This window comes from Babylonia areolata, chromosome 1, assembly GCF_041734735.1.
Source record: "Babylonia areolata isolate BAREFJ2019XMU chromosome 1, ASM4173473v1, whole genome shotgun sequence".
NCBI classification, from domain to species: Eukaryota; Metazoa; Mollusca; class Gastropoda; order Neogastropoda; family Buccinidae; genus Babylonia; species Babylonia areolata.
This window is the reverse complement of record NC_134876.1, coordinates 67,199,309-67,204,308: the sequence shown is the minus strand read 5'-3', so window position 1 is coordinate 67,204,308 and position 5,000 is coordinate 67,199,309. Positions and strand designations below refer to the sequence as shown.

The following is a 5,000-nucleotide window of genomic DNA, read 5'->3' as shown; positions in this document are numbered from 1 at the left end:
GTCGGTCAGCTCCCCTGCTGAAGCTGGTGTGAAACGGCTGGATTCCCTTGCTGATAGTTCCCAGACAGTGAACGCCTGTGACCGTGTGCCTTCACTCAGTGCCTCAAAGAGAGAGGTGGAATCCTTTGCTGACGGTTCCCAGCCAGTGAACCCTTGTTGTGGTGACGATTCTCTCACTTCCGCCCGTGAGGAGAAAAGAGCAGCGGTGTTGTCCTTCACTAAAGATGTTGTGAAGCTTCGGAACGCACAGGAAGCAGAAGTGCGTCCCGAGTCTTTCTTGCTGAACCACCACACGGAGCGAAGCCAGGACGATTCTGAGGTGGCAGCGAACAGCGAGGGTGACGAGGAAAGAGTGCAGGAGAAGCCACCAAGCCCAGGACCCCCAGTGAACAACACATGGCACACAGTGAACACAGACACCGCCACACACACTCACGGCTGTCAGGGCCTGGCGACCAGCTGTGCTGACAACATCAGTGAGGCTTCTCGCTTACACCAGTCGGCTGTGACGTTGCAGACTGCTGATGACGACAATATATCGTCATCCTCCGAGTCCAGCGCTACGTGCGACGAGATGGAGAGTTCTGTTGACGTTGACGTCACGCCGTTCTCTGATGACCACACGCCAGTGTCATAGAGAACCGACTGTGCTGATTGGTTGGCTGGTTGTCGTGGTCATAAACATAAACATGGCTTGTTGTCCACAGTTTCGGGAAAAGAAGAGTTTTTCGTCTTTTTCTTTCTCCCCCCCCCCCCCCCCCCCCCCCCCCCCCCCCCCCCCCCCGTTTGGATCTGCATTGAAGACGAATTACTTGTGTGGGTCATCCTTCTGACATTGTGTGATACGTTTACCTCAGGTTCTCTCTCCGTCTCTCTCTCTCTCTCTCTCTCTCTCTCTCTCTCTCTCTCTCTGTCTCTCTCTCTCTCTCTCTCTCTCTCTCTCTCTCTCTCTCTCTTTCTGTCTCTGCCTCTGTCTGTCTGTCTGTCTGTCTCTCTCTCTCTCTCACTGTGTGTGTGTGTGTGTGTGTGTGTGTGTGTGTGTGTGTGTACTGTGTTCATGGACGGATAATTATCTTCTTGAAATTTCAGTTGCTTCTCACCCGTCTCCCTTTCTCTCCCTGTATGTGTGTGTGTCTGTGTGTGTGTCTGTGTGTCTGTGTCTGTGTCTGTGTGTGTCTCTGTGCGTGTGTGTTTCCGTGTGATTCTGCGTGTATATATATTTATGCGTGTAAATTACTTATAATTCTTTTTGAACACCAGGATTACAGATTCTTTCGAAATAACCTGATGACGTTTGACGATAAATGTATGTTTTTCGATGCAACCAGCAGCAACTTGCAAGAATCGAAAATAAACAGACAGACAGGCAAAGACAGCAGCTGTCAAAGATGTTAAAACTGTAGCATCGGGGATGATGCCTTTATAGCCAGTGTTGGTGTGAAGTAATCAGATATGATGCTAGCTTCCCTGTGTTTAGCAGTGGTCTTCGGCGATGAAATGAAATAAAAAATACCAAGCTGTGTCTTCAGTGGGGATCGAGTTTTGTTCTCTTCTCTGACAGAGAATGGTTCTCTTGACTTCCACCACTCTCACATTCCGTCCCTTCGTTCCAGCCAGCTCTCTAGCTGTCTGATATCTTTTGTGTATCAGGTCTCTCTTTTTCTCTGTCCAGAATACACACATGCAGTAAAACATGGCGCAACTAACCCAGACACGTGTGCATACACACAGACCATCCTCCACTCACATACTGTGCAACTCGAACGCACGAATACAGAGACACAGAGAGAGAGGTGGGAGAGATGAATCACACAGTTTCTTCGTTTTGACTCTACGCTCCAACCCCCCCTTCCACCCCTGCCCATACTACACGAATAGGAATAAGACAAACTCCTCACTACGGATGGAAACAGATGACCAACAGTGACAGATCACTAACAATAATTCTCATCGCGATGAGCTCATGAACACAACCAGAAATGTTTTCCCACGAACGTGCGCGCACGCCCACACACACACACACACACACACACACACACACACACACACACACTTCTGTGTCATTATGCAAAGAACCAGAGCGATGTCAGTGCACCGTATCAAAGGACATTTATCACGTGCTGACATCACGGGACTCTGTCATCATCAGCACAGGTACACAGTGTCTTCACGGTCAGCTGGACCTCTTCGGCCGCTTACGGAAACTAGAACATACCCAGAAGTGCACACCCCCAAACCCTACTGCCACCACCTCCCGAAAATAGAGAATAATTATCTTAACGTCAGCGTTCTAACAGTCATGCACGTAAAAGCCCTCTCGTGGTGCATGGAGTGAACGTGGGGGATTGAAGCCCACGAACGGGGAAAAGAAAGAAAAAAAAAGAGAGAGAGGGGAAAAAAAAGTGGTATGTCTGACGTTGTCCAGTGCCGCGGTCCAGCTGATCGTGGTCTGCCTGTTGTGGTTGTGGTCAGTGTGACAGTGCACTTGGTGTCCTCCAGTGTCGCTGTGGTCAACACGACAAGAATGCTGACTGTGTGTGATGGACATGTTGCCCTGCCTCTTCTCTCCTTTGCCTGTGGTTTCGTGCGCCCCCCCCCACCCCCCCACCCCCCCCCCCCCTTACCCCCCTTTCCCTGTCCCCCCACTCCCCACTACCCCTTCTCTCCAGCGAGTTCAGTTGTAGGTTTGGCAAGACGACTGATATCATGTTCTGCAGGCTTTAAAAATATATTTGAATTTTCCAAAGACCGTCCAAAAAGCTGTGCAGCTGTGAATGTCCATGTTGCATTTTTTTTTAAGGTAGTGTAGTGAATGCCTTAAGGTCTGTAAGGTCTGTTGTCAGTTTGTGGTACTAATGTTCGCATTTGTTGTTTTCCCTTTGGTTGTTAGTTCTGTTTCTGTTACTTTTTGTTGTTTTCCCTGTGGTTGTTAGTTCTGTTTCTGTTACTTTTTGTTGTTCTTCGAAGCGTTGTGGCGCTGGGTTCATGTTGTGTTTGACTTTGGGTTTTCAGTTTCCTGTTGATTTTTTTTTTTTTTTTTAATTCCTGTATGTGTTATTTGCATTTGATTTGAGATCACGTTTGGATAAACATGGCTGAGTGTGATCACTTACCTGTACACAGCATAGGAGGCGAGTTTGTCCAGTGCCATTCAAAATAAGTGCACGTATAGCATGCGTGATTATTGTATATTAATATGGCTCTCATTGATTGATTGATTGATTAATTTATTTATTGATTGATATTTATTGATTAATTTATTTATTGATTGATATTTATTCATTTATTTATTTATTTGTTTACCTATCTATTTATTTCTTTATGTGTTTGTTTGCTTATGTTTGGTTTATTCATTTATTTATTTGTTTATTTATTTATTTATTTATTTTGTCTATCTATTCATTGTTCCATTCATTCAGTTGTTTGTTGAATTCCAACTGTCCTGTCTTCAGATTCCAGTGGTTTCAGGTTTAGAATAGTGGAGGTGATTAACAGGCGTGTCGTGATGCCCACAGATTGTTGTTTGCTTCAGCAGACCAGACCAGACACAATGGATTAGGGTTTAAGTGGTGTAGCGTGTGTCGCTCAGTTGGCCCATGTCATGTCCATGACAGAACGTGGAATCATCATAAACAGAGGGACGCAATTTTTTAGATGATTTTTGTTTCTTTCTTCCTGAGGTTGAAGGTTTTCAGCCAAGGCAGCTGAAGAACATTAAGAGTCTACCTTCAATAAGTGCCAGACATCTTTATATATATATATATATATATATATATATATATATATGCAAACGTCACAACAACAATGCACACATCATTCCTTACATTGATCGCTGATCGTTGGTAAATGTACATGATAAAGATAGATAGATAGATGTCAAATTGATCCACCAGAATACTGCTAGCTGTGAAGCCAACCAATTTTGTGCAATTTCCATACCACCACCCGCTCCCAAAAAGAAAGGGGGTCATTTTCTTCGAATGCAGTATTATGTTGTTGGTGTTATTTCGTATAAAAGCAAGCTGTGAGGGGAATGGTTTGAGGACAGACCGACAGTTGAGCTTCATCGTGACTTTTAAAAGGTAACAGACTTTTCCCGACATGGTCACTTTGGTTGTCGTTTCTTCACCACAATGTAAAGATTTCCTGATGTAAGATGATGTGTATTCACTTGATTGAACTCTTTTTGCTGGGTTTTCCTTATTATCTTAGTAACACCACACGTTCAGAACGCAACTGAACAGTTCTGTCTTGATATAGATAGCCTATCTAATTTCCTGTAATGTTGCATTTATGGTGCTTTTTGTGGGCACACTGCTACAGATGTTCTTTATTATTTCAAATGATTTCCAGTAACAAACGCATTTTGAATCACTTTGTATTGATTCACTTTCAAAGAGCACTATGTCGCTCGACTGACATGACTGTGTATTTCACACTCACCCCAACATTCACCACTGAAAACGATAGTACTGTCGACCTGTGTGCAGTGAATTGATACAATTAGGTATGGACAGGTTGGTGTTTTCAAGAGTGTGTTTCTCATAGACAGACCGATAGCTTACGCGAACCCGCTGTGTAAAAAAGGGCTTATGAACAGCATAATTTTACAGCATCATTGCAGCAGTGTTAAATAAGTCGATATCCAGGTGGGTTTACGTATTTTATTGAAGACATCGACAAAATGGTTGAGCAAAATTGCAGTTCTATATATATATATATATATATATATATATATATACACACACATATATATTTCCATATATATTTCCATATATATATGTGTGTGTGTATACAGAGAGAGAGGAGGGGCGGGAGGGGGGATGGTGATGAATGGAAAAGAAATAGGACGAAACTGGAGACCGAGTTAAGGGACACAGTAGAGTCCAACTTTTCCCATTTGACTTAACATTTCTATTTGCCCGATATAGTGTCACCCCTGACATGCACACTGTGTGCTGCTTTGTGCCCTGCTGGAGTAGTCCCTGCATGACGTCAGA

At 44.1% G+C, this 5,000-nt stretch overlaps 1 protein-coding gene across 1 annotated transcript in view; it reads left to right on the top strand.

Annotated features, from left to right (window-relative positions):
* The window catches only part of LOC143286819 (uncharacterized), a 104,006-nt gene that overhangs the window by 65,386 nt on the left and 33,620 nt on the right, over window positions 1-5,000 (top strand). The gene's annotated exons all lie outside the window — the stretch shown is intronic.